General features: G+C 55.8%; 1 pseudogene; it reads right to left on the reverse strand.

Annotated features, from left to right (window-relative positions):
• Window positions 1-12,885, reverse strand: part of LOC123353777 — an 824,880-nt pseudogene that overhangs the window by 19,306 nt on the left and 792,689 nt on the right.

A 12,885-nucleotide genomic window follows, 5' to 3' on the forward strand; every position in this document is an offset into this window, starting at 1 on the left:
TCCCAACTGACTGGCGTTGCAAGCTTCCACAGGGCTATCGCCACTTGCTTCTCAACTGTGAGGGCTGCTCTCATCTTGGTATTCTGGTGCTTGAGGGCAGGGGAAAGCAAGTCACAAAGTTCCATGAAAGTGCCCTTACACGTGCAAAAGTTTCACAGCCACTGGGAATCGTCCCACACCTGCAACACTATGTGGTCCCACCAGTCTGTGCTTGTTTCCTGGGCCCAGAATCCGTGTTCCACAGCTAGAACCTGCCCCAGTAACACCATGATCTCCAAAGTGCCGAGAACCGCGGTTTGAGAGAATTCTATGTCCATGTTCTCATCACTCTCGTCGCTGCGCTGCTGTCGCTGCCTCCTCCTCACCTGGTTTTTCAGGTTCTGGTTCAGCATAAACTGCATGATAATGCGTGAGGTGTTTACAATGTTCATGACTGCTGTCTTGAGCTGAGCAGGCTCCAAGCTTGCCATGGTATGGTGTCTGAACAGTTCACCCAGGAAAAAAGGCGCGAAACGGTTGTCTGCCATTGCTTTCATGGAGGGAAGGAGGGAGGGAGAGGGGGCCCTGATGACAAGTACTCAGAACCACCCGTGACAATGTTTTTTCCCCATCAGGCAATCAGATCTCAACCCAGAATTCCAATGGGCAGGGGAGACTGCAGGAACTATGGGATAGCTATGGGATAGCTACCCATAGTGCAACACTCCGGACGTCGACCCTAGCCTTGGTACATGGATGCACACCACCGAATTAATGTGCTTAGTGTGGCTGCATGCACTCAACTTTATACAATCTGTTGCCAAAAATAGAATTTTGTAAAATCAGAGTAATCATATAGTGTAGACATACCCTTAGATACAGATCGTGGAATTCTTTGAGACCTTCAGGATGAGAGGTGCCATGTAAAGGCAAAGCAGTGTGGCTACTCACCTGCTCCTTTCGTAGATGGATCCAATAGGACAGACATAATTGTTTTGGTCATCCTCAACCCTTCCGGCTAGAAAGGAACGACAAGAGCATAGTAAGCACAGTAGCATTCAGAGACAATGAAGAGCAGTAGGAAAAGGTGAGCGACTTGCTGATCTTGTGAGCAGCATGAATCAGGAGTGACTCCACTGGAAGTCAGCGGCAGGGGCGGCTCAAGGCCCCAGCACGCGAAGCACGTGCTTGGGGCGGCATGCCGCGGGGGGCGCTCTGCCGGTCGCCGGGAGGGCGACAGGTAGAAAGCCTTCGGCGGCATGTCTGCAGAGGGTCCACTGGTCTCGCAGCTCCACCGAAGCTGCGAGACCAGCAGACCCTCCGCAGGCACGCCTGCGGGAGGTCCACCGGAGCCGCGGGACCGGCGACCAGCAGAGCGCCCCCCACGGCATGACGCCATGCTTGGGGCGGCGAAATGTCTAGAGCCGCCCCTGGTCAGCTGTCAAGTGAAACTGAGATCAGGCTCCGTCCCAATGAGTCTGGAATCTGACCTCAACCTCAGGCAGCGTCCCCTTTTGTTTTGGATCCTGGTTAGGATGCATCCAAGGAGAAGTCCCTAGGCCAAATTCATCCCAAGCGTAACACCACTGATTCCACTACAGATGAACAGGAGGATTTTTTGCCAGAAGCTGGGAATAGGAGACGGGATGGATCATTTGATGATTCCCTGTTCTGTTCATTCCCTCTGGGGCACCTGGCATTGGCCACTGTCGGCAGACAGTATACTGAGCTAGATGGACCTTTGGTCTGACCCAGTATGGCCGTTCTTATGTTCTTATAAATCTGCCCTACAGAGTCTGGCAGGGCGAGGAAGTGAGAAGCTCAGTTAATTCCATCATTGCTCTGTGACCTTCCTGAAGGACTTTTCTACTCCCTGATCTTCAGTGGAGGATCTTCCTCTCACCCAGCATTACAGTGATCTCCTGGGACAGGCCAATGGGACGCCCTTCACAACCCACCAATGCTGCTCCTTTGCTCAGCTCTCTCTGCCGAGTGATATGAGGTTCTCCCTGGGTGCACTGAGTCTGTATTGATTCCAGCATCTACTGGTCCAAGGAGCAAGACCCTGGGCCTGAGGAACTGAACCTAGGTCTCTTAGGGCTGGTCCACACTAAGAAGCGGGGTCGAACTAGGGTACGCAATTTCAGCTACGTGAATAGTGTAGCTGAATTTGAAGTACCCTAGTTCGAACTACTCACCCGTCCAGACGCCGTGGAATCGAAGTCCGCAGCTCCAAGGTCGACTCCACCACCGCCGTTTGCAGTGGTGGAGTACCGGAGTCGACCGCGGCGCTTCCAGAGTTCGAACTATCGCGTCCAGATTAGACGCGATAGTTCGAACTCCGAGAAGTCGAACTCACCGCGTCAACCCGGCTGGTAAGTGTAGACTAGCCCTTATATGACGGCTCAGAAGACTGAGTGTAAGATAACCAGGCCAGCCCCAGCCCTGCTGTAATTGCCACAGGGGAGGGGAGGAAGTGAGATGGGGATGGAGATGCAGGGTGTTAATTTAACAGGTTAAGAGACAGCACTGATTCCAGAAGCCAGCCAATCTGGCCTCCAGCCTCTTGCCCTCCAGCAGATATCATGCCCCCTGATACCTACCACAACCTTCAGTTTCTTCTTCATGCCATCAGATACAAAACTGTCCTGCACTGCTGCCTTGACCTCAATGTTGTGAGATCCCAGCTGCAAAGGGACAATCACTAATGGCACGGCCAGGGAGGACTTGGCTTTGATGTCAAGGATCTGCCGGTATTTAGCCTCAGAAGTGGATGCGCTGCAGAAAACTGGGTTGTGCATCAGCTCCAGCCAGACCTGAGAAGAGAACAGAGATTCATGAGCAGGCAGTCTGCACACCGTGACACTGTAGGGCATTGATCCAAATCATACCCTCTGACTGGAGTTTGCCTTTAATCTTAATAAACAACAGACAGGACTCTACTTACAAAGCATGTGACTGTATCCTGACCTCCTTCCTGAGAGGCTCTTCAGAATCCCCTCTAGTTCTGTCCTGCCTCAGAGAGGCTCTCAGCCTGTGGTGTTCCTGAGTAGAAGTAATGAGACCCACCTGGTCTAGCTACCGGTGTGAGTCAGCAGAAAGCCCAGAACCTGGTACCCACTCACAGATTTGAGGCCCAGCCAGAGGAGAATGGCAGTCAGAAGGGGATTTTTTTTTAATCTCCTTCTATATCATGCAATCTTTCCAGAAGCTGGGAATAGGCAAGAGAAGACGGTTACTTACCTCTTGTAACTGTTATTTTTTGAGATGTGTTTTTCATGTCCATAGCAATTAGGTGTGCGTGCACGTCGCGTGCACAGACGTTGAAAACTTTTTCCCTTAGCAGCTCCTGTCAGGATGACAGAGGAGCCCCCTAGAGTGGGACCCTTATTACCCTGCCGGCCTGACCCCCCCATCTTCGGTTCCTTCTTGTCGTTGACCCCGACAGAGGGGAAGGGGGGCGTGTATTGTAATGGATGTGAACAACACATCTCGAAGAACAACAGTTACGAGAGGTAAGTAACCATCTTTTCTTCTTCAAGTGCTTGTTCACATCCGTTCCAATTATATGACTTCCAAGCTGACCATTGGAGGTGGGTAGGAGTCAAGGAATGGTTGATAGGAGGACAGCCCTGCTGACTGCTATATCATCTCTGGCCTGTGGTTGATGGCATAATGGGCTGTAAACATATGCACTGAGGACTAAGCAGCTGCTTTGCAGATTTTGTGGATGGGTACTTGCGCCAGAAAGGCGGTCGAAGATGCTTGCGCTCTTGTCCAATAGGCTGTGATTGTCAGAGCTGGAACCTTAGCCAACTCATAGTATGTGTGAATGCAGTCTGTGATCCAGGACGAGATGCGCTGAGAAGATACTAGAAGGCCCTTCGTTCTACCAGCAGTGGCCACGAACAGTTGGGTTGATTTGCAAAAAGGCCTCATGTGCTCTATGTAGAATGCTAGGACTCTTTGAACGTCTAGCGTGTGCAAGCTCTGCTGCTGCGGGCTCATGTGAGGCTTTGGAAAAATCACAGGAAGACAAATGTCCTGTCCCATGTGGAACTGGGAGACCACCTTGGGGAGGAATCTACGGTGCGATCTAAGCTGCACCTTGTCCTTATGAAACACTGTATAAGGGGATTTGGAGGTGAGAGCCTTTAGTTCAGACACACTCCTCGCCGATGTAATGGCCACCAAGAACGCTACCTTCCATGAAAGGTAAAGGAGGGAACAAGTGGCCAGGGGCTCGAACAGACCTAGACAAATTGGAGGATTGGGCCAAAAGAAATCTGATGAGGTTCAACAAGGACAAGTGCAGAGTTCTGCACTTAGGAAGGAAGAATCCCATGCACCACTACAGGCTGGGGACTGACTGGATAAGCAGCAGTTCTGCAGAAAAGGATCTGGGGATTACAGTGGATGAGAAGCTGGATATGAGACAGCAGTGGGCCCTTGTTGCCAGAAGGCCAATGGCATACTGGGCTGTATTAGTAGGAGCATTGCCAGCAAATCGAGGGAAGTGATTATTCCCCTCTATTCGGCACTGGTGAGGCCACACCTGGAGTATTGCATCCAGTTTTGGTCCCTCCACTGCAGAAGGGATGTGGACAAATTAAAGAGAGTCCAGCAGAGGGCAACAAAAATGATTAGGGGGCTGGAGCACATGATTTACGAAGAGAGGCTGAAGGAACTGGGATTATTTAGTCTGCAGAGACAAGAGTGAGGGGGGATTTGATAGCAGCCTTCAACTACTTGAAAGGGAGTTTCAAAGAGGATGGAGCTATGCTGTTCTCAATGGCAGATGACAGAACAAAAAGCAATGGTCTCAAGTTGCAGCAGAGGAGGTCTAGGTTAGATATTAGGAAACACTATTTCACTAGGAGGGTGGTGAAGCACTGGAATGGGTTACCTAGGGAGGAGATGGAATCTCTGTTCTTAGAGGTTTTGAAGGCCCGGCTTGACAAAGTCCGGGCTGGGATGATTTAGTTGGTGTTGGTCCTGCTTTGAGCAGGGGGTTGGACTAGATGACCTCCTGAGGTATCTTCCAACCCTAATATTCTATAATTCTATGAAAGATTTGACAGGCCAGACGAACTGCTCTGAGCTCCTTCAAGTCGATATGAAGGGGTATCTCGTCCTGCATCCACAGACATTGTGTTCTCAGTTCCCTAGGTGTGCACCCCAACCCAGATCTGATGCATCTGTTACTAATGTCAGTGAAGGCTGGGTTGTGCTGAAGGGGTCTCCCGCACAGACTACTGGCTGTTCCAGCCACCAGCGCAGAGGCTCTCGGACTTGCCAGGCTGGATAACGGGAGTAAAATCCCTTTCCCCTTAGCTCCTGGGGAACCTCTTTGAGCGCCCCTATATTGATGAGTGATCATACTTCCTGCATAAAGAGTTGCTTGTGAGAGGGGTCCCTGAACCGGGATGGGGAAGGGGGGTGGGAGGGAGGGAAGGAGGAGAACTGGAGGGAGTATCCCACCTGTACCATGCGTAGGACTCAGAGGTCCAATGTTATACGGGACCACGCAAGGTAGAAGTGGAATAACCGGTTTAAAAACTCTGGGGAGGGATCCTGGGATTGGATTGATAGGTTGTCCTCGTGCGTGCCTTCAAAACCCTGGCTTGTTTCCTGGCTGGGGCTTGTTTGGGCCTCAGCTAGACGCATTGTTCGATGGTCTGCGTCTATTATTCCTGCCTGCCTGTGGTAGGGCGAGGTTGGTATTGCCTCTGCTGCGGAGGTTGAGGCCTGAAGGGCTTCCTCTGGGTTCCTGGTGTACGCGTTCCCAAGGATTTCATTGTAGCCCTGGAATCCTTGAGGCTCTGCAGCCTGGAGTCCGTTTGCTCCAAAAGAGGAGGTCTTGCAATGTGTTTTGGACCTCGGGAGGGAGGCCTGATACCTGTAGCCATGCTGAATGCCTCATAAAAGACGGTTACTCACCGTAGTAACTGTTGTTCTTCGAGATGTGTTGCTCCTATCCATTCCAGTTAGGTGTGCGCGCCGTGCGTGCACGGCTCTCCGGAACATTTTTACCCTAGCAACTCCGGCGGGCTGGCTGGGCGCCCCCTGGAGTGGCGCCGCTATGGCGCCTGTTATATACCCCAGCCGGCCCGTCCGCTCCTCAGTTCCTTCTTGCCGGCTACTCCGACAGTGGGGAAGGAGGGCGGGTCTGGAATGGATAGGAGCAACACATCTCGAAGAACAACAGTTACTACGGTGAGTAACCGTCTTTTCTTCTTCGAGTGATTGCTCCTATGCATTCCAGTTAGGTGATTCCCAAGCCGTACCTAGGCGGTGGGGTCGGAGTGAGACGTGGCAGAGTGTAAGACTGTGGAGCCGAAGGCTGCATCGTCTCTTGATTGCTGCACCAACGCGTAATGGGAGGCGAAGGTGTGGACAGAAGACCAGGTGGCCGCTCTACAGATGTCCTGGATGGGAACATGGGCCAGGAAGGCGGCCGACGAGGCGTGCGCTCTCGTTGAGTGAGCAGTGAGGCGGCATGGTGGCACGCGAGCAAGCTCGTAGCATGTCCGAATACATTGCGTTACCCAGGAGGAAATCCACTGGGAGGAGACCGGCTCACCCTTCATGCGGTCGGCGACTGCCACAAACAGCTGGGTCGAACGCCGGAAGGGCTTCGTCCACTCGATGTAAAAGGCAAGCGCCCTGCGGACGTCCAGGGTGTGAAGCTGTCGTTCCCGAGGGGAGGCGTGCGGCTTCGGGAAGAAGACCGGGAGGAAGATCTCCTGGTTGAGGTGGAAGGCCGACACCACCTTAGGGAGGAAGGCCAGGTGTGGTCGAAGCTGCACCTTGTCCCCATGGAAGATGGTGTATGGTGGTCCAACCGTTAGAGCACGGAGCTCAGAGACTCATCTCGCTGATGTAATTGCGACGAGGAAGGCCGTCTTCCAGGAGAGGTAGAGCAGAGAGCACGTGGCTAGAGGCTCGAAGGGCGGTCCCATAAGCTTGGCCAGAACGAGGTTCAAATCCCAGGTCGGGGCAGGATGCCGCACCGGCGGGTACAACCGGTCGAGGCCCTTAAGGAAGCGGGAAACCATCGGGTTAGAGAAGATGGAGCGACCTCCCATAGATGGACGAAAGGCGGACACTGCTGCCAGGTGTACTCTCAAGGAGGAGACCGCAAGACCTTGCTCCTTAAGGTACCAGAGGTAGTCGAGGATGGTAGGGACCGGGACTACGAATGGATTGAGTCCTCATTGATCACACCAGAGTGTGAATCGCTTCCATTTCGCAAGGTGAGTGGAAGGCTTTCTGCTCTCTAGCAGGACTTGCCTTACTGCCGCCGAACAGTCCCTCTCTGCGTGGGTCAACCACTCAGGTACCAAGCTGTAAGATGGAGGGACTGCAGGTTCGGATGGCGGAGTCTGCCGAAGTCCTGGGTGATGAGGTCCGGCCATAACGGAAGGGGGATGGGATCCCAAACAGAGAGCTCGAGCAGCAGGGTGTACCAGTGCTGCCTCGGCCAGGCCGGAGCTACGAGTATGACGCGGGCTCTGTCCCTCCGAAGCTTCAGTAGCACTTGGTGCACTAGCGGGAACGGAGGGAAGGCGTAGAGGAGACGATCCGTCCAGGGGTAAAGGAAGGCGTCCGACAGGGAGCCTGGCGAGCGACCCTGGAACAAGCAAAACAGGTGGCACTTCCTGTTCTCCCTGGAGGCGAATAGGTCTATCTGGGGAAACTCCCACCTCCGGAAGATTGTGTGGACGACATCTGGACGGAGGGACCACTCGTAGGAGAGGAACGACCTGCTGAGATGGTCGGCCAGCGTGTTCTGCACTCCCGGAAGAAAGGATGCTTCCAGGTGAATTGAGTGGGTCACGCAGAAGTCCCACAGGAGCATCGCTTCCTTGCAGAGCTGGGAGGAGCGGGCTCCGCCTTGTTTGTTCACATAAAACATCGCTGTGGTGTTGTCCGTGAACACCGCTACGCATTGGCCTCACAGACGGGTGTGGAAGGCGTGGCACGCCAAGCGAATTGCCCGCAGCTCCCTGACGTTAATGTGGAGGGAGAGCTCCTGGGGCGACCAGAGGCCCTGGGTGTGTAGGTCGCCCAGGTGTGCTCCCCATCCCAACGCCAAGGCATCTGTCGTCAGTGTCACGGACGGACGAGGCGGACGGAACGGGACTCCTGCACATACGACCTCTGGGTTCAGCCACCAACTGAGCGAAGCGAGGGTAGGCTTCGTGACCGTGACTACTCTGTCCATCGAGTCGCGGTGTGGGCGGTACACCGACGCTAGCCAAGATTGAAACGGGCGAAGGTGCAGTCTCGCATAGGCGGTGACGAACGTGCACGACGCCATGTGGCCCAGGAGGCGTAGGCAGGACCAAACCGTCGTAGTGGGAAAAACGTGCAGGTCTCGGATGATGGAGACCATCGTCTGGTGTCGGGCGCGAGGGAGACAGGCCCTGGCCACCGTGGAGTCGAGGACCGCTCCAATAAACTCCACCCTCTGAGATGGAGTCAGTGAGGACTTCTCCACATTGACGAGAAGACCCAGTTCCCGAAATAGGGAGAGTATCTCGGCAACTTGGTCTGTTACCAATTGGCGGGATGGCCCGCGAACCAGCCAGTCGTCGAGATAAGGGTAGACGTGAACTCGACGACGGCGGAGGTCTGCAGCAACCACTGCCATGCATTTGGTGAAGACCCTCGGAGCGGTGGATAGGCCGAAGGGTAGCACCGCAAACTGGTAGTGCGCACCATTGACCACAAAACGCAGGTAGCGTCGATGGGGAGGGTAAATAGCAATATGGAAGTAAGCGTCCTTCATGTCAAGGGCGGCAAACCAGTCTCCCGGATCCAGGGAGGGAATGATGGTCCCCAAGGTCACCATGCGAAATTTGAGCTTGATCATGTACTTGTTGAGCTCCCGGAGGTCCAGTATGGGTCTGAGGCCTCCTTTCGCCTTGGGGATGAGAAAATAACGGGAATAGAATCCCCTGCCCTGCCTGTCTTGCGGCACCTCCTCTATGGCACCCAACCTCAACAGAGTCTTGACCTCTTGCAAGAGGCATTGCTCATGAGAGGGGTCCCTGAAGAGGGACAGGGAAGGTGGGTGGGAAGGAGGGGGCGAAATAAACTGAAGGTGGTAACCATACTGGATAGTACGGAGTACCCAGCTGTCCGATGTGATTTGGGACCACGCCGGGAGGAAGTGGGAAAGGCGGTTGCAAAATAAAGGGGTTGGATCCTGGGAAGAGACTGATGAGCCGTCCTCGGGCGTCCCATCAAAATTGCTGTTTGGGCCCTTGAGGGGCCTTGGACGACGCCTGGGCTTGGTTGCGCCTGCTGCCTGAAGGTCGACGGCGGTTGAGGCCGTTGCGCCGACTATTATAAGGCCTTGACCTGGCCTGGGTAAAAGGCCGGAAGGGCTGCTGTTGGCGGAAGGAGCGCCTCTGGGTAGCTGGCGTGTGCATACCCAGAGTGCGGATAGCTACACAACCGAGTGCGGATAGCTACACGACCGTCCTTCAGGGTCTGTATCCTCGAGTCTGTTTTCTCTGAGAACAGGCCGTGAGTCTCAAAGGGCAGGTCCTGGAGGGTATACTGCACCTCCGGCGGCAAGGTGGAGGACTGCAGCCAGGAGATGCGCCGCATAGTTACTCCAGAGGCCAGGGTTCTGGCCCCTGAGTCCGCCGAATCCAGAGCAGCCTGGATGGAAGAGCGGGAGGCTGTCCTGCCCTCTTCGACCAGAGCCGAAAACTCTCATCGGGAATCCATCGGGATCAGTTCCGTGTATTTCGTGAGGGACACGAAAATGTCGAAGGCGTACCGGGCTAAGAGGGCCAGCTGGTTTGCAATGCGCAGCTGAATACCCCCCGCCGAATACACCTTGCGGCCCAACAAGTCCATGCGCCTGGCGTCCTTCGACTTCGGCGCTGGGGCTGGCTGTCCATGCCGCTCACGGTCGTTAACGGACTGGATGACCAGTGAGTCCGGAGCGGGATGAGTGTACAGATACTCGGATCCCGCGGGGGGCACCGAGTATTTACGTTCCACGCCCCTTGCCGTAGGGGGGACGGACGCCGGTGACTGCCAGATGGTCGTGGCATTTTTCTGGATTGTTTTAATAAAAGGCAGGGCCACCCGCGTCGGGGCCTCCGCGCTGATGACGTTGGTCACCGGGTCTTCATCTTCCGGGACCTCCGCCACCAGAAGGTCAATGGCCTTTGCCACCCTGCGGGGAAGGTCCTGGTGGGCCCGCAGGTCGATCGGGGGAGGGTCCACCGTTGCGGCGCCTGCCACTGCCTCATCCGGAGAGGAGGATGAAGACAGAGTCTGTACCACCTCCTCTGCCGGAGGCTGCTCAGGGGCTTGTGAGGTTGACGGAAGCCCTGCGGGGTCCGACGACGGTAGGGTCTCCCCCAGTGGTGTTGGGGGAGGGCGGCTCACCGTGGCTTCTGGTATGCTGCGTACAGCACCCACTGGGCGCTGGGACAAGGGGAGCCCTTGGGACTCATAGCCAGCCCAGGGGACCCCGAAACCCCACTGCTGGTGTCCAAGATGTTGGCTCTGGGCGGGAGCCCGGAGATCTGTCTCGCTGTCCGCCTGGGAGACGACCGATGGCTGACGCGAAGGCCACGGGGGTGCCGAGGCGCTGATGGAGTGCGCCGCTGAATGAGGCAGCTTATCCCCGGACGGTGCCGAGGAGCGGTGCCGGCCGTCATGGTGCCAGGACGGTGATCTGGACCGTCGGTCACTTCGGTACCGGGAGCCAGAGCGTGACCTTGATCGCTGGTGGCGAGAGCGGCTGTGGGAGTCGCGACGTCGAGATCGGTACCGGGAACTGGATCTCCGACGGTACCGTCGGTCCGGTGACCGGGACCGTGAGCGGTGCCGGGAGTGCGACTGGTACCGCGAGACTGAGCGGTACCAGGACTGCGACCGGTGCCAGGATGGGGTGCGGTACCGAGACTGTGATCGGTGCCGTGATCGGGACCGGCGTGACGGAGACCGTTGCCTGGACCGGGACCGGGTCCGAGGTTTGGAGCGTCGCCCCTCTCTTCCGTCAGGGGTCTGGGGCCGCATCATAGCAGGCTTGCCCAACGATTGAACAGCCCGCACCGGCGGTGCCGGGGGCCGGAGGCTCGGTGCCTCTACGACCTGAATAAGCTCTCTCGCCGTCACAAACGTTTCAGGGGTGGACGGGAGATGCAGCTCTACCGCGGCCGGCGCCGAGGAGCAGGGAGGTACCGGACTCGACGGCTCTTGTGGTGCCGGAGTCAGTGGAACCGTGCACGGCTTGTGCACTACCACAGCCGGTGCCGGAGGTGCCGGAGGTGGCTGGGTAAACTGTCCCGAAGCTGCAGGTTTTGGAGCCGGGTGCGCCGTCTTCCGCTTCCTCTGGGGGGAGAGGGAACGGTGCCGGGACTTCGGTGCCGTCTGCGTGCCTTAGGAGCCTCGGTACCGGGACGGCTCGGTGCCGCTGGTGCGCTGCGCGCCGAGGATAGTTTCGGCGGTGCCGGGGACGGAGCGGGGGGCTGAAGTGCCGCCTCCGTAAGGAGCTGTTTAAGTCGCGAGTCTCGCTCCTTTCTTGTGCGCGGCTTGAATGCCGTGCAAATCAGGCACTTATCAGTCCTGTGCGATTCCCCGAGGCAGCGCAGGCAGGAATCGTGCGGGTCGCCGATGGGCATAGGCCGCTGACAAGCCGCACAGGGCTTAAAGCCCGGTGCCTTGGGCATGAGCCCGCACCGGTTGTGGAAGAAGAGAGGCTAACCCCTCTAATTCCCTACTATCACAACTATATACAACTATAACAACTAACTTATTTCAACTAATCTTAACTATCAAACTAAGTGAAACAACTATATACACTAAAGATACGGAGAAACGCTAGGGCTGTGGAGGTGAGAGAGCACTCCACTGTTCCAACTGGCCGTCACGGGCGGTAAGAAGGAACTGAGGAGCGGACGGGCCGGCTGGGGTATATAACAGGCGCCATAGCAGCGCCACTCCAGGGGGCGCCCAGCCGGCCCGCCGGAGTTGCTAGGGTAAAAATGTTCCGGAGAGCCGTGCACGCACGGCGCGCACACCTAACTGGAATGCATAGGAGCAATCACTCGAAGAAGAACCACTCCTGAGGATATGGTTCTGGCTGCAGAGTCAGCCAAATTGAGGGTGTCTTGCAGAGTTGCCTTGGCTACTGCTTTTCCTTCCTCAATTAGCGCATGCAAATCCTGAGGCAGGTGATCCTTAAACTTGTATATAGCATTCCAAGAGTTGTGTCTGTTAAGGATGGCCTGTTGGCTGGCTATCCTGAGTTGCAGGCCTCCCGATGAGATGACCTTCCTTCCAAAGGGGTCCAATCGTTTGGCCTCTTTGGACTTTGGTGCTGAGGCCTGCTGACCCTGGCGTTCTTTTTCATTTACGGCTGACACGACCAGGGAGCAGTGTGGAGGGTGGGAGAATAAGAATTCATAGCCCTTAGATGGGGCGAAGTATTTTCTCTCCACTTCCCTGGCCACCGGGGAAATAGAAGCCGGGGTTTGCCAGATTGTCTTTATAGTTACTCTGGATAGTCTTAATCAGTGGCAATGCTACCCGTGAGCATCCTTATGGAGCCAGAATATCAACCATTGGATCCTCAGGCTCCTCCTCTTCCTCCTGAAGGCCCATATTAAGGGCAATTTAGCTGAGCAGTTCCTGATGGGCTCTATGGTCGATAGGTGGGGGTCCTGATACAGATATTCCTGCCACTGCTTCATCTGAGGAGGATGAGGACATGTTCTGAGGCTGGTTGCCATCGTCCTGACCCTCCTGTAATCCCCCATAGTCCTGGGCCATGTCGGGGCCTGTCAAGGCTGTCACCTCTTGAGAGGCAGACTGTGCCTCCTGAAGTCTTGGGGGTCATGCCTCTTGGTAGTGGTGTGGGCAAAGGACCTG

The sequence above is a fragment of the Mauremys mutica genome, chromosome 20, assembly GCF_020497125.1.
Source record: "Mauremys mutica isolate MM-2020 ecotype Southern chromosome 20, ASM2049712v1, whole genome shotgun sequence".
Classification (NCBI taxonomy): domain Eukaryota; kingdom Metazoa; phylum Chordata; order Testudines; family Geoemydidae; genus Mauremys; species Mauremys mutica.